Source organism: Hordeum vulgare, chromosome 1H, assembly GCF_904849725.1.
Source record: "Hordeum vulgare subsp. vulgare chromosome 1H, MorexV3_pseudomolecules_assembly, whole genome shotgun sequence".
NCBI classification, from domain to species: domain Eukaryota; kingdom Viridiplantae; phylum Streptophyta; class Magnoliopsida; order Poales; family Poaceae; genus Hordeum; species Hordeum vulgare.
Genome location: NC_058518.1, coordinates 370,389,691 through 370,413,416, shown reverse-complemented (window position 1 = coordinate 370,413,416; position 23,726 = coordinate 370,389,691). Strand labels below are relative to the sequence as shown.

The 23,726-nt window shown below is 42.8% G+C and overlaps 1 pseudogene; it reads right to left on the bottom strand.

The window, feature by feature from the left end:
• Window positions 1-5,001: 5,001 nt before the first annotated feature.
• On the bottom strand, window positions 5,002-7,095 carry LOC123399334 (annotated as a pseudogene).
• Window positions 7,096-23,726: the final 16,631 nt, after the last annotated feature.

Below are 23,726 nucleotides of genomic sequence, written 5' to 3'. Positions count from 1 at the left end.
ATATGATCAAACGTCGCACGCTCCCTCTATCATCGGGATTGGTGGTGAAACCCAAATAATTGTTATTTGGTGTTTGCGTTGAGCATGAACATGATTGGATCGTGTTTGTTGCAATACGATTATTCATTTAAAAGAATAATAGTTATTCTATTTGCTTGAATAATTACCCTCAATGGTTTATTGAATCTCGATCGTAGTGTTACACATGTTCATAATATTAGTGCCAGAAGATAAAAAGTAATAATGATAGTACCACTTAGTTGTGGCACTGCCACTTGAGTCATGTTGGTGTAAAATGCATGAAGAAGCTCCATGCTGATGGATCGTTTGGACTCACTTGATTTTGAATCACTTGAGACATGCAAAACATGCCACATGAAACAAGTAGAGTAACTTGTTGGGAGTAATGCATTTTTGATGTGTGCAGTCCAATAAGTGCTAAGGCACGCAGTGGATATCATTATGTTCTTACTTCACTGACGATTTGAGTAGATACAGGAGTATTTACTTGATGAATCACAAGTCTGAAATGTTGAAAAGTTCAAAGCTATTTTAGAGTGAAGATCGTCGTGACAAGAGGATAAACAGTCTACGATATGATCATAGAGATGAATATCTGAGTTATGAGTTTTGGTACGCAGTTAAGACAATGTGGAAATTGTTTTGCAGTTCATGCCACCTGGAACACCATAGTGTGATGATGTGTCTGAACGTCTTAGCCACGCCCTATTTGATATGGTGCATACTATGATGTCTCTTATCGAATTACCACTATCGTTTATGGGTTATGCATTAGAGACAACCGCATTCACTTTAAATAGGGCACCGCGTATTTCCGTTGAGATGACACAGTATAGACTAAGGTTTAGAGAAATCTAAGCTATCGTTTCTTGAAAGTTTGGAGCTGCAATGCTTATGTGAAAAAGTTTCAGTCTGATAAGCTCAAACCCAAAGCGGATAAATGCATCTTCATAAGATATCCAAAACAGTTGGATACATCTCCTATCTCAGATCCGGAAGCAAAGTGTTTGTTTCTAGAAATGGGTTCTTTCTTGAGGAAAGGTTTCTCTCGAAAGAATTGAGTGGGAGGGTGATAGAACTTGATGAGGTTATTGAACCATCACTTCGACTAGTGTGTAGCAGGGCACACGAAGTCGCTCCTGTGGCGCCTACACCAATTGAAGTGGAAGCTGATGATGGTGATCATTGAGCTTCGGATCGAGTTACTACAAACCTCGTAGGTCGACAAGGTCGCATACTACTATAGAGTGGTATGGTAACCCTGTCTTGGAGGTCATGTTGTTGAACAATAATGAGCCTACGAGCTGTGGAGAAGCGATGGTGGGCCCGGATTCCGACAACTGGCTGGAGGCCAAGAAATCCGAGAGAGGATCCATGTATGAAAACAAAGTGTAGACTTTGGAAGAACTACTTGATGGTCGTAGGACTATTGAGTAAAGATGGATCTTTAAAAGGAAGACAGACGACGATGGTGATAAGTCACTATTAAGAAAAGCTCGACTTGTCGCAAAGATGTTTCCGACATGATCAAACAGTTGACTATGGTGAGACTTTCTCACTCGTAGCGATGCTAAAAGTCTGTTAGAATTATGTTAGTAGTTGTTGCATTATTTTTGAAATATTGCACATAGGATGTCAAAACATTGTTTCCTCGACGGTTTCCTTGAGCAAACATTGTATGTGATACAACCAGAAGGTTTTGTCGATCCTAAAGATACTAAAAAATATGCAAGCTCCAGTGATCCTTCAATGGACTGGTGCAAGCATCTCGGAGTTGGAATATACACTTTAATGAGATGATCAAAGATTTTGGGTTTGTACAAGGTTTATGAGAAACTTGTATTTCCAAAGAAGTGAGTGGGAGCACTATAGAATTTCTGATAAGTATATGTGGTTGACATATTGTTGATCAGAAGTAATGTAGAATTTATGCGAAGCATAAAAGGTTGTTTGAAAGGAGTTTTTCAAAGGAATACCTGGATTGAGCTACTTGAACGTTGAGCATCAAGATCTATGGAGATATATCAAAACTCTTAATAGAAGTTTCAACAAGATGCATGCCTTGACAAGTTTTTGAAGCAATTCGAAATAGATCAGCAAAGAAGGAGTTCTTGACTGTGTTGTAAGGTGTGAATTTGAGTAAGACTCAAAACCCGACCACGGCATAATAAAGAGAATAGACGAAGGTCGTCTTCTATGCCTTATTCGTAGACTCTAAAGTATGCCATGCTGAGTACCGCACCTGATGTGTGCCTTGCAGCAAGTCTGTTAAGAGGTACACAGAGTGATCCAGGATTGAATCACTGATCAGCGGTCAAAGTTATCCTTAGTAACTAAATAGACTAAGGATTTTTTTCTCGATTATGGAGGTGGTTAAAGAGTTTGTCGTAAAGGGTTACGTCGATGCAAGCTTTGACACTAATCCGAATAACTATGAGTAGTGAAACGGATTCATATAGTAGAGTAGATATTTGGAGCATTTCCGAATAGCACGTAGTAGCAGCATCTATAAGATGACATAAAGATTTGTAAAGAACACACGGATCTGAAAGTTTCAGAACCGTTGACTAAAACCCTCTCACGAGCAAGACGTGATCAGACCCCAGAACAATATGGATGTTGGATTCATTGAAATCACATGGTGATGTGAACTAGATTATTGACTCTAGTGCAAGTGGGAGACCGTTGGAAATATGCCCTAGAGGCAATAATAATTAGTTATTATTATATTTCTTTGTTCATGATAATCGTTTATTATCCATGCTATAATTGCATTGATTGAAAACACAATACTTGTGTGGATACATAGACAAAACACTGTCCCTAGTAAGCCTCTAGTTGACTAGCTCGTTGATCAAACATGGTCAAGGTTTCCTGGCCATAGGCAAGTGTTGTTACTTGATAACGGTATCACATCATTAGGAGAATCATGTGCTGGACTAGACCCAAACTAATAGACGTAGCATGTTGATCGTGTCATTTTGTTGCTACTGTTTTCTGCGTGTCAAGTATTTGTTCCTATGACCATGAGATCATATAACTCACTGACACCGGAGGAATGCTTTGTGTGTATCAAATGTCGCAACGTAACTGGGTGACTATAAAGATGCTCTACAGGTATCTCCGAAGGTGTTCGTTGAGTTAGTATGGATCAAGACTGGGATTTGTCACTCCGTATGACGGAGAGGTATCTCGGTGCCCACTCGGTAATACAACATCACACACAAGCCTTGCAAGCAATGTGACTTAGTGTAAGTTGCGGGATCTTGTCGGTAAACGAGATTGAAATAGGTATGCGGATACTGACGATCGAATCTCAGGCAAGTAACATACCGAAGGACAAAGGGAATGACATACGGGATTATATGAATCCTTGGCACTGAGGTTCAAACGATAAGATCTTCGTAGAATATGTAGGATCCAATATGGGCATACAGGTCCCGCTATTGGATATTGACCGAGGAGTCTCTCGGGTCATGTCTACATAGTTCTCGAACCCGCAGGGTCTGCACACTTAAGGTTCGACGTTGTTTTATGCGTATTTGAGTTATATGGTTGGTTACCGAACGTTGTTCGGAGTCCCGTATGAGATCACAGGCGTCACGAAGGTTTCCGGAATGGTCCGGAAACGAAGATTGATATATAGGATGACCTCATTTGGTTACCGGAAGGTTTTCGTGCATTACCGGAAAAGTTTCAGGCACATCGGTAGTGCACTGGGAGTGCCGGGAGGGGTGCCGGGGACCATCAGGAGGGGTGTCACGCCCCAAGGGGTCTCATGGGCTATGGGAAGAGATAAACCAGCCCCTAGTGGGCTGGACTAAGTTCCCACTAAGGCCCATAAGGTTTGAGAAGGAAAAAACACAAGGTGGAAAGAGTTTCCAAGTGGGAAGGTGGAATCCTACTCCAAGTAGGATTGGAGTAGGACTCCTCCACCTCCAATTTCGGCCAAACCTTTAGGTTTTGAGGCTGCCTCCTCCCCTCCCTCCCTCCTATATATAGTGGGGTTTTAGGGCTGATTTGAGACAACTTTTGCCACGGCAGCCCGACCACATACCTCCACGGTTTTACCTCTAGATCGCGTTTCTGCGGAGCTCGAGCGGAGCCCTGCTGAGATTAGATCACCACCAACCTCCGGAGCGACGTCACGCTGCCGGAGAACTCATCTACCTCTCCGTCTCTCTTGCTGGATCAAGAAGGCCGAGATCATCGTCGAGCTGTACGTGTGCTGAACGCGGAGGTGCCGTCCGTTCGGCACTAGATCGGATCGGATCGTGGGACGGATCGCGGGACGGTTCGTGGGACGGTTCGCGGGGCGGATCGAGGGACGTGAGGACGTTACACTACATCAACCGCTTTTCTTAACGCTTCTGTTGTGCGGTCTACAAGGGTACGTAGATCGGAAATCCCCTCACGTAGATGGACATCACCATGATAGGTCTTCGTGCACGTAGGAAATTTTTTGTTTCCCATGCGATGTTCCCCAACACTCTTCGTGTCTTTGTTTTCTCAAAGCCTAAGTTCTGTTGCTCTAGCGACATTTGCATCCACTGATATTGCAGCCCTTAGGTAGGGACATGTATTTGATGCATGACCATCCTCAGTGCAATAGTTGCATTTCTTGACAGCCATCGCAAGTTTCAACTGCTCGCACACTTGGGCGTTGTGACCATCTTCTTTGCAGTATGAGCATATGTCTTTTTTCTTCTTTGGTCCAGGTTTTCCTCTGGGTTTTACTTCTTTCTTCTTCTCCTCTGTTTTTGCCTTCTTCTTCGCTGCATCCTCTCTTTGCTCAAGCAAAGTCTTTCTCCTTCTTGATTTTTCCGATGGTCGACCTTTCTTCGGGACACGCGTTGGGTTTTGAAGCAGGACACTCTCCCCGTTATCTTGTTCAACCGACGGGTTTGGTGCTTCTGGCTGTTGGATTGTGGTTTTGGGCTGTTTTGGCTGCTGCTTTTTTGGCTGATGCGGCACGTGCTGCTACTCCATTGTTGGTTGCTGCTGCTCATGTTGTGCCGTGTTTTGTTGTGGGGTCTGTTGATGCTGATGTGATTCCCGCTATTCTTGCAATCTCCCTTTTTTTGCTGCAACAATAATGGGCTCAAGGTTATGAGCTCCATCATTTAGTATTTTGTAGGCATCATCATTGCTACAAACTTGAGAGGCCAACCATGTGAACTTCCTACACAATGAGCTGTACTTGAGTGTATTGTTTGAAGGGTGCGCAAAATCCAATAGATGAGCACTATTGCCGGTTGGTGTAGTTGCTTGTTCCGACCAACGTTCTAGCAATTAGCATTGTGGTATAACTTGGACATTGAGGTGGACCATGACTCTAATGATATGCGCACATATGATGCCATTCATTTCAAAAAAATTGCAGCTGCACTCAAATATATCTTGTTCCATCTCAACATTTACTGTAAATATTTTGGGGTCTTCATAGTAATTTGAAAAGAGCTCAAATTTCACACCTCCAATGTCAACAGAAGGAACTTGGTTTAGAACAAAGCCTGTTGATGCAGCCACTTCTGCTTGAAACTTGGAAAACACGCTTCGAGTGTAGAAACCAACTGCCTGACGTTCAATCTTGTACCTAGAGTAAAGAGGGGTTGTGTTTGCTGCACCAATGAAATCTTGATTGTCCTCACGGTCTAGCATAGTCTCCTATAGCATCTCATATTGTTGCACGAACCTCCACGCCGAATCTTGAGGGTGCACAAATGTCTTGAAGTAGGAGTTTAGCCCCTCTGACCTCCCAGTAGTGCTTGTGAAGGGGAAGAAGCACTTCCGAAAGAACGCTGGGACCCATGTGTGACGGGTGCGCCACATGTTGCAAAGATGTCTATTCTCAACTAATTCGAAGCAATGTATCATATGCTGCCAGTTCTCCTCAAATTCATCAACCGTATCAGAATCGTTGATGCACCTGTAGAAAGCATTCTCAAAAACCTCATCTCTGCTCATTATCCTGCCAAGCTTCTCACGAGCTTTTCTCTGGACATGCCATTTGCAGCATCTGTGCACCGTGTTGGTGAAGACTTGTGATATGGCAGTTTCCATGGCCTTGTCCTGGTCTGTCATAATGTTCAATGGGTGTTCATTGTTCATTGCAAGCAGAATGTTCTCGAAGACCCACTTGAAAGTTTCAATCTGTTCATTTGGTAGCAACGCACAACCGAGCAACACCGTTTGCAAATCGTTGTTCACCCCAACAATCGGAGCAAATGGCATGTTGTATCTATTTGTACAAAATGTTGTATCAAAGAAAATACAGTCTTTGTACTTAGGGTACAATGCCCTTGTCCTGCCATCCACCCAAAAGAGCCCTATAACCGAGTTGGTATCCTCATTAACATTTTTTTCATAGTAGAACTCAGGATTCTCAGCTACCCGCCTCTTAAAATACTCAGCTGTCAAATCCATGTCTCAGAGGTTTAGGTTTTGGCGCAGCTTTGACCGGACATTTGAAACATCCCTCTTCACATATGGTAGTATCCTGCGGTCTCCGCCGCGCACCCTTGAGAGCATCCCCATGCACGATGAAGTTGAGAAGTTTACATCATGCATTGTGAGATCCATATCTTCTTCCGGAATGTTGCGGTGTGAGCGGTAATATCGTACAAGCTCTGGCTGTGGCATCAGGGGGTGTGTGTGCTCAGCAACAAAATGTGATACAAGCCACTTGTTCCCCCTGATTCCAACTATCATCTTAGCTTTGCAATCATGTCGCATCAACCTATTATTTTGACGTTTGTTCGTAACATCCATTTTGAACCAACTATCTTTGCTAGACGAGGCTGCACCATTTGATAGACCCTCTGAAGCAGTGCTACTATCAGCTTTGCTACCTGGCTTGCCTGTGTGGACACACTCAAAAACCCTCTTGATAAGTGTCGTAGGACCTTTCTTTTGGCTATTTCGAGAAGCACCTATGTGTATTCCAAATCCAGTCTTGAAGGCATATTCATTGTAGAATATTCTAGCATCTTCGACAGTGTCAAATTGCATGCCAACAAATGGCAATATTGGTTGCGATGAAATTTCTTCTTCCTCATCATCACAGTCATACATTGTAGCAGTCGAGTTGAGTCCAGCATGAGCCGCATAGCTATGTTGAGCTTCTGTTCCATCATGAGCATCCTACAAAAAATACATCCATACATCAATACTATTTAACCTCAATAGATCGCCCAAGCATGCATGAATTTTTGCAGCTCAATAATTGTTCTAAAATATTTTTTTGCAGGACAAGGATACAAGGATTTAACATTTCTTGAGAGCAGTTCACAACAACATTTTTTCTTATCAGGGTAATGATACACATTACCAGTTCACAAAAGTTTACTGCATTACTAATTTTTTAACACACATTTTCTTCTGAACATTGCTGGACAAGGATACAACATTTTTTTTGTGCAGCAACCATACTGATTTTGGCAGCACGAGTTTTTTTTCATAGTGGCATTGCAACTACTAGCATTGACTGATATTGCAGCCAGACAATATACATTTTCTACAAGACAAGTGTGTCAGATATTTTACTTGTAAGACATCATCATTCAAGCAACAACAAATGTTCCAGGAAAACCAACAAACAGAAACATAGCTGGATACAGACTCAAGTCTAAATGTCAAGGAGGTTCCAGGTAACTCAAATGTTACAGTGATTAGTACAATTCACAGTTACATCACTGGCCAGTGCAACAACGGCAGCGGCAGAAAGCATCATGTACATCTATTCCTGAACATCTCAAGACATTGGTTATGTAACTCATATTTTAAGCATCATGTACATCTCAAGACAGAAATGTACATGTTCAACTACATGATTTGAACATTTATATCTGGTTGCAAACGATATATAAATATTTGAGTTGCATAGTGGTTTTTGTAGTCAACATGGGTCAGGATGGGACAGAAAATCAGTACCTGACAAAGGTTACCATGTTCAACTACAAAAACCATAGAATCACAAGCATTGCTTTCATATTTTGACAACATGTGTTTTTTCATCATAGTAACATTGCAACACAAGGTGTTTTTTTACAGGGGAACTCACCACATGTGCTGCAGAACCATATGTATGATTTTCTGGGAAGAACGAAACTGGATTTAGGTAGCTCGATCCATCTAAGCTTCGAGCAAAAGTTGAAGCAGCCATGTCTCTGTAGATGTGGTGCGCCATGGTGGCCCAAACAATAGGTTTGGGAGGGCGGATTCGTTTTGGCGACTGTGGTACTGCGATTAGATGCAGGCGAGCGAGATATGCCGCAGGTCGCCGGTGGGGTGTGGGGGGTGGAACGACGGTAGAGGGTGGCGGGGCAGGAGGGTGGGTGGGGAGGGCGTCACCGGTGGAACGGCGGCAGAGGGTGGCGGGGCAGGAGGGTGGGTGGGGAGGGCGTCGCCGTCGCAGGTCACCGCATCGCCGCCCGCGATCCACGGGGATTCAGGTGGGGTAGTGTCTGCCCGGTAAGTTTCAATGCAGCACACAAAATGCTGCGAGGTGTGTCGGCGCGCGGCTGCTTAGGTGGGACGTTGTCCGGACTGAATCAGACGGTGGGGGCTTGGCGCATCGGACGGCTCTCCAGGGGGCTTACGTCTGGTACAAATCAGCCGACAGATTTGTAGCAGCCGCCATTATAATATGGATCGCATGGAGTAGTTTGAGTTTTCACACGGTACATAACCGTAAAAAAACAGTATTGGCTTTGATTCAAAAGAAATGTACAATGGAGATTTGGAGGATTCTAGTTTTATGTTCTTTTTCCTACGTATGATGGTTGCTTCATAGAATTGCATTCCATAGTGTGTGTTTTCCTTAGGATCTATTTCTACAAGATTTAGAAAAAAAATCCATCCACTCCAGCCTTATGTGAATAATACTTTGTTTTGCATATGCACAATCAAACATAGGAGTAACCTTGCATTATTGGAAATGGCATTACACCTCATCTTTATGTTTTTACTGTTTTATGTTCTTATGAATTATTATGTGAACCAAATAAATTGTGATCAAGTTTTAGCTTTTGACTGCTTAGGTTTGCTCTAAAGCTGAAACATGCCAACGCTATGTGCACGGAAGAGGAAGTGTGAGAGACAGACAACACATGTTGATAGAAACACCCCAAAATGTGGCTATCAATAGAATCCCCCCTCCCCCCGGCGCACGGGCGGATCACACTTCAACGCGCGAGAAGCAAAGCACTCGAACATCACAAAAATAGTTAATGTTATGCTTAATACGTGCAACTATAAAAAAAGACATGTCTATGTGCTTAACTCAAATGATCTGGCAAGGACAATAACAGACTAAGCCTTAGTAGAGAAAAAATGGAATTTGGTTCTTGGAAGATGAGTATTTGAATTAACAACATGAGAATTGAAATTGGAAATATTGGAAATATGCCCTAGAGACAATGATAAAATAGTTATTATTATATTTCCTGTTTCAAGATAATCGTTTATTATCCATGCTATAATTGTATTGAATGAAAGCATAAATACATGTGTGGATATATAGGCAAACCAATGTCCCTAGTAAGCCTCTAGTTGGCTAGCCAGTTGATCAAGGATGGTTAAGGTTTTCTGACCATATGCAAGTGTTGTCACTTGATAACTGGATCACATCATTAGGAGAATGATGTGATGGACAAGACACAAATTATAAACGTAGCATGTGATCGTGTCATTTTGTTGCTATTGTTTTCTGCGTGTCAAGTATTCATTCCTAAGACCATGAGATCATGTAACTCACTGACACCGTAGGAATACCTTGTGTATATCAAACGTCACAACGTTACTGTGTGACTATAAAGATGCTCTATAGGTATCTCCGAAGGTGTCCGTTGAGTTAGCATGGATCAAGACTGGGATTTGTCACTCCGTCTGACGGAGAGGTATCTCGGGTCCCACTCGGTAATACGACATCACATATAAGCCTTGCAAGCAATGTGACTCAAGTGTTAGTCACGGGATCTTGTATTACGGAACGAGTAAAGAGACTTGCCGGTAACGAGATTGAAATAGGTATAGAGATACCGACGATCAAATCTCAGGCAAGTAACATGCTGAAGGACAAAGGGAATGTTATACGGGATTATATGAATTCTTGGCACAGAGGTTCAACCGATAAGATCTTCATAGAATATGTAGGATCCAATATGGACATCCAGGTCCCACTATTGGATATTGACCGAGGAGTGTCTCGGGTCATGTCTATATAGTTCTCGAATCCGTAGGGTCTGCACACTTAAGGTTTGGTGACGTTTTAGTATAGTTGAGTTATATGTGTTGGTGACCGAAGGTTATTCAGAGTCTCGGATGAGATCAGGGATGTCACGAGGGTTTCCAAAATGGTCCGTAAACGAAGATTGATATATAGGATGGTTTCATTTGGTCACCGAAAAGATTTCGGGCATTACTCGCAGTGTGCCGGGAGTGACGAATGGGTTCCGGGTATTCACCGGGAGGGGTCCACCCACCCGGGAGTGAGCCCAATAGCACTAGGGTGACGCACCATCCCTTAGTGGGCTGGTGAGTCCAGCCCAAGTGGGCTATGGCACCACAAGGATAAAAAACCAAAGGAAAGAAAAAAGGAAAGAGGGAGGTGGGAAGGAAGGAGTGGACTCCTTCCCCCAAACCGAATTGGGGTGGTAGTCCACCTCCTCCTCTCGACCGGCGCCCTTGGGGCTCCCTTGAGCCCCAAGGCTAGCCCCTCCCCTCCTCCTATATATATATTGGTGGTTTTAGGGCTTTTGAGACACAACTTTGCCACGTGCAACTCAAACCTATAGCACGTAGTTCTTCCTCTAGATCGGATTTCTGCGGAGCTCGGGCGGAGCCTTGCAGGAGTAGATCATCACCATCACCGGCACGCCGTCACGCTGCCGGAGAACTCATCTACTTCCCCGTCTCTCTTGCTGGATCAAGAAGGCGGAGATCGTCATCGAGCTGTACGTGTGCTGAACGCGGAGGTGTCGTCCGTTCGGCGCTAGATCGGAACAGGTCATGGGACGACGGTGATTTGAATCACGAAGTTGTACCACTACATCAACCGCGTTTCTTAACGCTTCCCACTTAGCGATCTACAAGGTAATGTGGACCCAATCTCCCTCTCGTAAATAAACATCACCATGATAGGTTTTCGTGTGCGTAGGAATTTTTTTGTTTCCCATGCAACATTCACCAACAGTGGCATCATGAGCTAGGTTCATGCGTAGATGTAATCTCGAGCAGAACACAAAAGTTTTTGTGGGCGTTGATGTTCGATTTGCTGCCCTCCTTAGTCTTTTCTCGATTCGGCAGTATTGTTGATTGAAGAGGCCCGGACCGACATTACTCGTACGCTTACGAGAGATTGGTTTCATCGATTAACATGCAACTCCTTGAATAAAGATGACTGGCGGGTGTCGGTTTCTTCAACTTTAGTTGAATTAGAATTGACCGAGACGGTCCTTGGTGAGAGGTTAAATAGCAATTTGCACATCTTCGTTGTGGTTTTTGCGTAAGTAAGATGCGATCATACTAGATACCCATAGCAGCCACGTAAAACATGCAACAACAAATTAGAGGACATCTAACTTGTTTTTGCAGGGTATGCTTGTGATGTGAAATGGCCAAAGATATGATGTGATATATTGGATGTATGAGATGATCATGTTGTAATAGTTAATATCGACTTGCACGTCTGATAGAGCATAATATATCTCCATATGTGGTTTTGGTAATTGATGACAATCCCTATGGACTAATGGTTGCCTTAAGTTATATTTATAGGATTTGTCCATAGGCACTTCTTGAAGTCCATATGTTGGGTTCAAGGAGTTTATATGTTGACCAAGATGTTATTCAAGGTATTATCCAAAGAATGGTCATAGAAACACTAGGTTGATCAAGATCTCAGACTAAGAACAAATCAAGATGATCAACACACAAAGCGTATAAGATGTACCGAGAGGGATCAAGTGATCCCATGGTATGGTAAGCATTGTCCATTACGTGTTTGTGTACTAACCCATGGTCTTTGTGAGACTCCTATGTGAGGGTTAGGCGTGCTTCCACCGGGCTTGCGTCACAAGGAAGATCTCATACAACCCATGAAGGATGACGTCAAGTGGTGATCGTCATCAAGATTGTGGTGTGCAAGTTCAAGCGGATCAGCACGAATATATCATTGAAACTATTGTCAATGATCATGTGCTGACAAGGACAACCTCATGTGCTAACAAGGACAAGATCAAGATAAGCATTCATGAGCACTACATGCTTGATTCTTGTGGATGTTCACATGGTGGACAGGACAAGATCAAGATAAGCATTCTTGACAACTTCATGCTTGACTCTTGTGGATGTTCACATGGTGGACAAATGAAGATGAATACATAAGCTAGGCTTTCCGCATTGTGTATGGGAAAACTACTTGAAGACTTCATCATGTCTTGCTTTCAACTTGAGCCAAGAAGCAACAACAACATCAAGCTCAAGTGAAAGGGCTAACTCAAAGGTATCAGTTCCTTTGACGTTAGTTGTGCGGAGTGATGGTCAGCAAATAAAAGTATACACTCAAGTATGGATCATCAGTACTCTTTTATGATTCTTGAGTCCTTAGGGAAACCGCACTATTAAGAGGGGATCGCAGGTTTTGCGATGAACTTGCTCAAACTACATCTTCACTTTCTGTTCAGACCACATCTCCACTGCTTTGTTGTTATCTGAAAACAGAACCAGTGCCTCGGACATCCGGCCTCCTCTGGATGTCCGAGGGCCGGACGACCGACAACTTCGGAAATCCGGAATCCTATACCAGAGAAATCTGAGCCATATAACTCGGACTTCCGGCTCCCTCCGGACGTCCGAGGCCCGGACATCCGGCTCCCTCCGGAAATCCGCAGCCAGACACCAGTAGTTTGTAAGGCTTATATCTCGGAAATCCGGCTCCCTCTGGACGACCGAGGGCCAGACGTCCGGCCAAGCTCCGGATATCCGGAGGTCAACACCAGTAGTTTGTGTGCACTATATCTCGGAAATCCGGCTACCTCCAGACGTCCGAGCGCCGGACGTCCGACATCCGTCGAAAATCCGGAAGCCACCACCAGTAGAGATTGTGCTGTATAACACGGACTTCCGGGCCACTCCGGACGTCCGTATGCTGATGAATTCAAATATGTTCAGGCACATCTACAGGCCTCGGACGACCGACCCCTGTCGGACGTCCGGCCGCTGATGAACTCAGAAGAGTTCCAGTCATGGCTACAGGTCTCGGACGTCCGGCCGCTGTCGGACGTCCGGTCCCTCGCGGACGCCCGGACTTCCGACAACTGTCGGACGTCCGGACCCTGTGTGACTTAAAAGTACCCCCAACGGCTCTTTTTCTCTCCACACTACAAATACCCCCTCCCACTTCGTGAGAGGGTTGCCCAACACAACCTTATCCTCATAAGAACACACTTCCACCTCACACACATTTGCTCACTCCAAATCTTAGATCCCAAGAGCATTTGTGAGCCCCTTTGAGAGTTGTTCCAATCAAAAGATAGATCTTCTCCCTCTCCTTCTCTCAACCCAAGCTATTTGTGATTTGAGCAAGTTTTGAGCATTCCCCGTGATCTTATTACTCTTGGAGGTTGGAGACTCCTAGGCGGTAGGAGTTCTTCGGAGAGGAATCAATCCGTGTGATTTCCCTTGGAAAAGTTTGTGAGGGTTTGGAAGCCACCTCAAAGGCTTACCACTAGTGGTTGAGAAACGCCTTCGTGGTGCTATCTCAAAGGGAGAATAGGGTGAGCCTTCGTGGCGTTGGTGTGCCTTCGTGGTAACATCCACCTGTCTAACGGTGACTAGCTTCCCTCCAAGGAAGTGAACATCGGGATACATCTTCGTCTCAGTGACCTTGGTTATCCTTAACCCTAACTCCTTACTTGTGGTTTACTTGTGTTATTTGAGCATACATACATTGCATATTACTTGTGCTCATTATATTGTGTTGGCCATTTCTTGTACAAGATTAATCATTCAAGCATACACTCTATATCCACACGTACATACTTGCACCCCTTGATATATCGTGTGATATAGTGTGATCTAGTATCTTGTGTTATTTACCCACTTGTCGTGTGATATAGCTCAAGTAAGTTTGTGTAACTTACTTGTGTTTGTTAGTAACTGCATTGTGCCCATCTTAGTAGATCATGTTGTTGATACACGTTGCAGTGCCTAGTGCATTTAGGATTTGAGCTTGATAAGTACCCTCTTAGTTTTATTTCTGCATCAGGTTCAAGCCAAATCTGAAGAAGTTTTTTAAATAGCCTATTCACCCCCCTCTAGGCGTCATCGAGGTCTTTTTCAATTGGTATCAGAGCTAGGTCTCTCTTTAATTAGGTTTCACGACCTAGAGAGTATCTATGTCGACTAATGGATTAGTGCACAATGGCATCTTTGACTTTGATGGCACAAATTATACCCTATGGAGAATTCGTATGCTTCATCACTTTCGGGCCATGGGCCCAAATACTTTATGAATTGTTCTTGAAGGGATTGCCGACAAAAAGGATGATGCATCTTAATCTACTAATGAAATGTATCTTGATTGCGAGGCTTTTCTTGCCATTCATCGAACCATAAGTCCTGAAGTGTTTAAGTCTATCTCGACTTGCAAGTCAGCTCATGAAGTTTGGACTAAACTTGAAGATATATATGGTGGGTCCAATCTTGATGAAGACGGTATTATGATGAAGGAGTTGGTGCATGAGCTCTTCACTCTTTTCGATCTTAAAGAGTCCACCACTACTTCCATATCCGATTGCTTGCACACCTCAGCATCTTCAATCTCACAAGGTAATGACATGGTGAGTGAAGAAATATATGTTGATGAAAATGGCATAGCCTCTATGGACACGAGCATATCTAGCACCACACATAGTGTAAATTATTGTGCTGATAGGTCATGCATTTCACCTAAAGATTCCTTGACAAATGTCTGTGGTGATATGCCTGCTTCCTCGTGTCCTCTTGATCAAAATATCTTGTTTCTCCCTAGTTGCTCTATGACTAACCATTTAGGGGAAATCAAGAAATATGAAGTACCTTTGACTAATGAAGAATCTGATTCACCAAAAGAATCATCATCAACTCCTCCAGTTCACATGTGCCTCATGGCAAGAGGTAATAATGAGGTATCATCTTCCCTGTGCAATAACGATGATATTTGCGATGAGGATGATGATGATGACTTAACTGAAAATATCTATGTGATCAGTAAAATTCTTCATAAAGCTAAAAATAACGCGCTTCAAAGATTCCAAGATGTTCTTGCTTACTTCGAAAGTTGTAATGATTCACTTAATCATGAACAAGCTAAAAGTGATCAACTTGAACATGAACTTGAGAAGAGTCATCAAGCATGTAGAGACTTAAGATCTTCAAAAGGAGAGATTGAAGTTGCTCATGATAAACTTAAAAGGGATTTTGAGGTCCTTCTCCTTGAATGCAATAATGTCAAGGAAGAGCTCATCAAAACCTCTAAGATCTATGAGGAGCTTCAATCTACTCATGAGAAGTCTCTATTTGCTACTTACTCCTCTCATATTGTTGATGATACTTGTACATCTAACTCTACCTCTTTTGAAGTATCAACATTGAAGGAGAATGTTGAGCTACGTGCTCAACTTGATTTACTAACTAGCAATTATGGGAAGTTGGAAGAAAACCATGTAATGCTCACAAGCTCTCATGCCGATCTTCTAACATCCCATAATGTGCAAAAGTTAGCTCATGAGGCTATCATCACCAAGGTAACATCAAGCGAGCCTCATGTGGACAATGGCACTACTTCTAGTCAAAGTACTATATTTCCATGTGCTAGTCCTCGTAATTCGTCTACTCATAATGTTGCTACCTCATGTGATGAATTACTTTCCTTGCCTTGTTGCTCTAACATTGAAGCTTACACTTCCTCTAGTACTTGCATTGATACTAACCGTGCAGAGGAAATCAAAGAGCTCAAGGCCCAAGTCACTTCTTTGAAGAAAGACTTGGAACAGTGTCATGAAGGGATGCCCACACTCAACAACGTCCTGTGTGAGCAAACATCTCCGAATGACAAAAATGAGTTTGGAGTAAACTCAAACAAGAACAAGAGGGGCCTAGAACAAGTCCAGAATTCGGCCAAAATCATTTGCTTCAAGTGCAAAGTTAAAGGGCACCATGTTAGATCTTGCCCTCTAAAGACGAAGTCTCAAAGTCACAAGCAACAAGGGAAGCGGCCACAAACTCAATCACATATTCAACTACAAAGTGAAGGAAGGCCTCTTCCCAATAAGGCCCAAGCCAACACTCCCCAAGGTGAGAAATCAACTGGGAAGAAAACAAAGGGTAGATGTTGCTACTTATGTCGTGAGAAGGGTCACGTCGCTTCGTCTTGCACGAAAGGTAACTTATCCAACCCAATCACTATTGATGATACATATTCCCTTGGGAAGGATAAGGTTGGCAATGTGTTTGCCAAGTTTGTTGGTACTCAAAATGGTGTCAAGAAAAGAACCATTTGGGTCGCCAAGCCTATTGTGATTAACCTCTTAGGACCCAACATAGTTGGGGACCAACAAGCTCAAACTTGATCAATAGGTGACCTTGGAGGACATTAGAGACTTGGATACATAATGAAGAATTAAGGGGTCTTCATCATTCGTATTATCTCAAGCCAAGTCATTTGGATTATCGAGTTTCTATCTTATATCCAATGTGCCTCCTTACGGTAACTTATACTTAAACTGTTTACATTGTTAGGTGGTTGCCCCCCTTTTTGCATGTTGTGGTTTTGTACATTGCATGCGGTTGTATATGTTGTGCTTCCAACCTGCTTATCTTGAGTAATCAAGTATGTGTATGTTGGTTTGCACATCATGTACATGTGAGTCTTGTATTGAGCCTATTCGCATCTTGTCTGTATTTTTGTTGGCTCTTGTGAGAGATTAATGGATTATCCCATTGTGGGGGAGTGATGTGCTTTGCACACCTCACAATCCTATAAATGTGTATACATGGGGAATACCACTTAGTTTTGATGCTTCAAGATTATCTAGTGTCTATGTGGTATGTCTTACTCATGAGAAATTCAAATTCTATATGGTCCATTAATTATCTCTTGTTGGTTTTAATTTGCCACTTGTTAATGTTATTGGTTTATCACATTATGGGGGAGTAATATGCTATGTGCATATTACAAACCTAGAAAATGTGTACATTTGGCGTATTGCCACTTAGTGTTGATATTGTAAATTATCTTGTTCCTAGGTGGCATGTTAGCTCTACAAGTGTCATTTGCTTGCGTTTTATGGGTAAAGATGATCGTGGATATATTTGTGATCTACCAATGAGTATCATTTCAAAAATACTTCCTGTCCTTGACAATTGGTATTCTCATCATATGATTGGAATTGATAATCATCTTTACATTGGATTTTGTGTTTCGTTTGTCTTTCTTGCCTCTTATGAATCTATTCTTAACATGTCTAGTGTGGTTATAGATATAGAGAAAGTGATGATCCCATCGTGTGCGTTGTGTATTCAAATGCAAATTCTATATAATGCACGTCCCTTGGGGGAGCTATCCTATTCCCTTTAAAAACACTCTCTTTATTCACCCATCATAAAATCATTTGATCCCCATCAAGTGTGTGTTGATGGGAGGCAAGTCTTGCTCTTTATGATGCTTTGTGCCATCATGAAAATTTGTCGAGGGTTTTGTTTGTTGGAACCTAGCTCTCTTTTGGAAACTAGAAACCTCGTGTTTGTTTTCCTTAAATTGGTTTCTTGTTGCCTTCTATTTGGCATGTGTCAATGGATATCTCATTCCTTGATGTATCTTTTTAATTGATATCTTTCAAGTGATAGTTCTTTTGTTTTAGGATCCTATTATCACTTGATACCTTGTCTTTTGGTGACTTATCAACTTTGTGTTGAGTTGACTCTTAAGAGTCTTGAGCATGCATATCATATCTACTTTATACAACTTCTTTTGCTTGCTTTCCTTCTTTGACCCAATATATAGGGGAAATTCCACCTTGTCATAAATTGGCTAAAGTGTGTATGAAATTCAAATTCATATCTATATGCACATATGTATGTGGAGTTTGTCCTATGTATTGCTGGTTTTCTAACTCTTTGGTCCCAATGAGTTTGGGCACCATTTTTTTGTTTTGTTGTTCCAGGAACAACTGGAGATGCATTGGATGCTCGGCTCACCTGTAAGGAAGATGTTGAGACCATGTGATTATTGGAGCCAAGTTAGGATGATCAAAGAACAACTATCTACTACATCAATCCAATGTTATCTCGGTAACAAGTATCCACTTCATGCATTCTTTTCTTGCAAAGGACCCAACCTGTCTTTTCTTTTCAAGGTTGCATCATGGCATGAATCCCTTGATTTGTTCTCGTAGTACTTGTTTGCCTTCTCAAAGCATCCGAACGATGATGTCTTACTGCTAGTTGGGATGTCTTTGATGTTTGTATGTTGGAAGTTCATATTATACAATAAGAAAATATTAGGCCATGTGCTATGCTTCCAAGCAAAAGATCTCATTGATATATTTATGACTTCCCTTTTTGGATATCTAGTTCCTCCTTCTTGTAACCATCTTGTGTGTACATCCTTCTTTGTGGATATATATATATCATCATGATTGTCTTCTACTTAGAATCTTGGTCACATGAGAGAAGTTACATCTCTAATTGATATCCTCTTTTCTTTCACGTCCATCGCTGCATTTCCTTTTTCGGTTTTGGTGGCAACGTGAAAGGATTTGTTTTGAGTGCGTATCTTATTTTCCTACATTTTTGGTGCACTCTTTGGCCGTGAAGATTATTTTTCCTCATGCTTGTCTTGATGAGGGTTTTGCCATTCTCAATTAGTATCCCTCCTCTTGACAAGATTCTTACTTCCTATCTTCACAATGGGTTGTCACAAGCGTTGGTTCCTACTGTGTTTATTAGTAAGCTTGTGAACTCATTTTCTAGTATGTGTGTGTGGGAATGATATGTCTTGCACTTTGTATCTCATATTCATCAAGACTATGTTGATGAGCAATACTCATCCTTATCTTAAGTCTTCTCAAGTGCTTTGCCATGACTCACACACATTACCTTGCTTGAGCTTATTCTTCAGTTGCTTCCTTTACATGTTGCTCAACCATTAGTTTTGTGTAATTGATATGCCTATTGTCTCATCTATCTTCTTGCACTTGTTGTGTGTTTCTATTAATTCTGGGGGAGCAACGATCCTATTTTGTGCACCTGTGTCAAATACAAAAATCTCATATTAATGCACAAATCATGGGGAGCTTCTCTAGTTTTTGATAAAGCACTATGTTGCCTTTATCATAATATCTTTTATTCATGTGGTTCGAAGGACCATATGATTGTTTGTCCATCTGGGATCTTTTGATTGCTTGCCTCCATCTTTGTATGTCTTTGTGGCATACGATTCTTTTTGCAATCTTTGGGTCCTTAATATAGTTTGTTTTCCTCCAACTACTTATCATTGTATTTGTGTATTTTTTTTTCTGCACTCATTTGCTCAGAAGTACACACTTTTTGGAGGACCACCTACTATATTTGCTTTCTAAACTTTTCGTCCATTTTGGTCCATTTTGGCAATCGATGCCAATGGGGGAGAAGTTTAGAGAGTTTACTTTGGATATGTTTAGAGGGTTTAGCTTTTATTGCGTAAGCATTTACATCTTGCTCACATGCACTATTACCTTGTATGTGTGCGCTTTGTGTACTGCTTATTTCCTTATATAAACTCTCTTGAAGTGGTTGTCTTCAATTACCAAAATGGGGGAGATTGATAGAGCATAATATATCTCCATATGTGGTTTTGGTAATTGATGACAATCCCTATGGACTAATGGTTGCCTTAAGTTATATTTATAGGATTTGTCCATAGGCACTTCTTGAAGTCCATATGTTGGGTTCAAGGAGTTTATATGTTGACCAAGATGTTATTCAAGGTATTATCCAAAGAATGGTCATAGAAACACTAGGTTGATCAAGATCTCAGACTAAGAACAAATCAAGATGATCAACACACAAAGCGTATAAGATGTACCGAGAGGGATCAAGTGATCCCATGGTATGGTAAGCATTGTCCATTACGTGTTTGTGTACTAACCCATGGTCTTTGTGAGACTCCTATGTGAGGGTTAGGCGTGCTTCCACCGGGCTTGCGTCACAAGGAAGATCTCATACAACCCATGAAGGATGACGTCAAGTGGTGATCGTCATCAAGATTGTGGTGTGCAAGTTCAAGCGGATCAGCACGAATATATCATTGAAACTATTGTCAATGATCATGTGCTGACAAGGACAACCTCATGTGCTAACAAGGACAAGATCAAGATAAGCATTCATGAGCACTACATGCTTGATTCTTGTGGATGTTCACATGGTGGACAGGACAAGATCAAGATAAGCATTCTTGACAACTTCATGCTTGACTCTTGTGGATGTTCACATGGTGGACAAATGAAGATGAATACATAAGCTAGGCTTTCCGCATTGTGTATGGGACAACTACTTGAAGACTTCATCATGTCTTGCTTTCAACTTGAGCCAAGAAGGAACAATAACATCAAGCTCAAGTGAAAGGGCTAACTCAAAGGTATCAGTTCCTTTGACGTTAGTTGTGCGGAGTGATGGTCAGCAAATAAAAGTATACACTCAAGTATGGATCATCAGTACTCTTTTATGATTCTTGAGTCCTTAGGGATCCCGCACTATTAAGAGGGGATCGCAGGTTTTGCGATGAACTTGCTCAAACTACATCTTCACTTTCTGTTCAGACCACATCTCCACTGCTTTGATGTTATCTGAAAACAGAACCAGTGGCTCGGACATCCGGCCTCCTCTGGATGTCCGAGGGCCGGACGACCGACAGCTTCGGAAATCCGGAATCCTATACCAGAGAAATCTGAGCCATATAACTCGGACTTCCGGCTCCCTCGGGACGTCCGAGGCCCGGACATCCGGCTCCCTCCGGAAATCTGCAGCCAGACACCAGTAGTTTGTAAGGCTTATATCTCAGAAATCCGGCTCCCTCCGGACGACCGAGGGCCAGACGTCCGGCCAAGCTCCGGATATCCGGAGGTCAACACCAGTAGTTTGTGTGCACTATATCTCGGAAATCCGGCTACCTCCAAACGTCCGAGCGCCGGACGTCCGACATCCGTCGGAAATCCGGAAGCCACCACCAGTAGAAATTGTGCTGTATAACACGGACTTCCGGGCCACTCCGGACGTCCGTATGCTGATGAATTCAAATATGTTCAGGCACATCTACATGCCTCGGACGACCGACCCCTGTCGGACGTCCGGCCGCTGACGAACTCAGAAGAGTTCCAGTCATGGCTACAGGTCTCGGACGTCCGGCTGCTGTCGGACGTCCGGTCCCTCGCGGACGCCCGGACTTCCGACAACTGTCGGACGTCCGGACCCTGTGTGACTTAAAAGTACCCCCAACGGCTCTTTTTCTCTCCACACTATAAATACCCCCCTCCCACTTCGTGAGAGGGTTGCCCAACACAACCTTATCCTCATAAGAACACACTTCCACCTCACACACATTTGCTCACTCCAAATCTTAGATCCCAAGAGCATTTGTGAGCCCCTTTGAGAGTTGTTCCAATCAAAAGATAGATCTTCTCCCTCTCCTTCTCTCAACCCAAGCTATTTGTGATTTGAGCAAGTTTTGAGCATTCCCCGTGATCTTATTACTCTTGGAGGTTGGAGACTCCTAGGCGGTAGGAGTTCTTCGGAGAGGAATCAGTCCGTGTGATTTCCCTCGGAAAAGTTTGTGAGGGTTTGGAAGCCACCTCAAAGGCTTACCACTAGTGGTTGAGAAACGCCTTCGTGGTGCTATCTCAAAGGGAGAATAGGGTGAGCCTTCGTGGCGTTGGTGTGCCTTCGTGGTAACATCCACCTGTCTAACGGTGACTAGCTTCCCTCCAAGGAAGTGAACATAGGGATACATCTTCGTCTCAGTGACCTTGGTTATCCTTAACCCTAACTCCTTACTTGTGGTTTACTTGTGTTATTTGAGCATACATACATTGCATATTACTTGTGCTCATTATATTGTGTTGGCCATTTCTTGTACAAGATTAATCATTCAAGCATACACTCTATATCCACACGTACATACTTGCACCCCTTGATATATCGTGTGATATAGTGTGATCTAGTATCTTGTGTTATTTACCCACTTGTCGTGTGATATAGCTCAAGTAAGTTTGTGTAACTTACTTGTGTTTGTTAGTAACTGCATTGTGCCCATCTTAGTAGATCATGTTGTTGATACACGTTGCAGTGCCTAGTGCATTTAGGATTTGAGCTTGATAAGTACCCTCTTAGTTTTATTTCCGCATCAGGTTCAAGCCAAATCTAAAGAAGTTTTTTAAATAGCCTATTCACCCCCCCTCTAGGCGTCATCGAGGTCTTTTTCAACGTCGATGCTACGACAACCGACATGAGCCATATGGTTTTCTTTAAACTAACATTTGTGTTTGCAGATGCGTTTACTATATTGTTAGGTTGTAGCTTTAGTAGTAATAGCATAGATAGCATGACAACCTCGATGGCGGCACGATGATGGAGATCATGGTGTGGCGCCGGTGATAAGAATATCATGCCGATGCTTTGGTGATGGAGATCAAGAAGCACAGGATCATGGCCATATCATGTCACTTATGTATTGCATGTGATGTTAATCCTTTTATGCACCTTATCTTGCTTAGAACGACAGTAGCATTATAAGGTGACCACTCACTAAAACTTCAAGATAAAGTTGTGTTCTCCCCGACTATGCATCGTTGTGACAGTTCGTCATTTCGAGACACCACGTGATGATCGGGTGTGATAGACTCAACGTTCACATACAACGGGTGTGAAACAGTTGCACACGCGGAACACTCGGGTTAAACTTGATGAGCCTAGCATGTACAGACATGGCCTCAGAACACAAGAGACCGAATATGCTCTCGAGTTTTAGCAGCTGAATATGTCAGATTCAACCACACTTGAAAGATTAGTATGTGCAAGCAAAGTATCAGCAGCAAAGTAGTATGATAACAACGGTGTCAAAAACGATCTGTTGACGGCAGACTATTCCTAACTGTCATATCAATGGCGCGAGAAGTTGCCCGTTGATGGAAATTGTCTGTCCTCGTCAACGATCAGCGTATCAAAAGTGTAGCAGGTAGCAGCAGTGTAACGAGCAATAGCAGTGGCAAGGAACAACAGTAGTGACAGCAGTAGCAAGTAGCAACAGTAGCAGCAGCAGAGCAAGTAACAGCAGCAGTGGGACAAACTCGTAGGTAATGGGTCGGTGATTTGTTTGGATGATATTCATCATGCAACAGTTATAACACGGAGAGATATGTGGCTAGCTCCTGTTCGTCAATGTGATGTAGGCATGCATTCCGTGTGTCGTCATACGTGCTTAGGGAAAAGAACTTGCATGACATCTACTGTCCATCCCTTCCATGGCAGCGGGGTCCAAAAGGATACTATGGGATATTAAGGTTCTCCTTTTAATAAAGAACCGGAACAACACATTAGCACTTGGTGAACACATGAACTCCTCAAACTATGATCATCACCGGGAGTGGTTCCGGTTATTGTCACTCCGGGGTTGCCGGGTCATAACACAT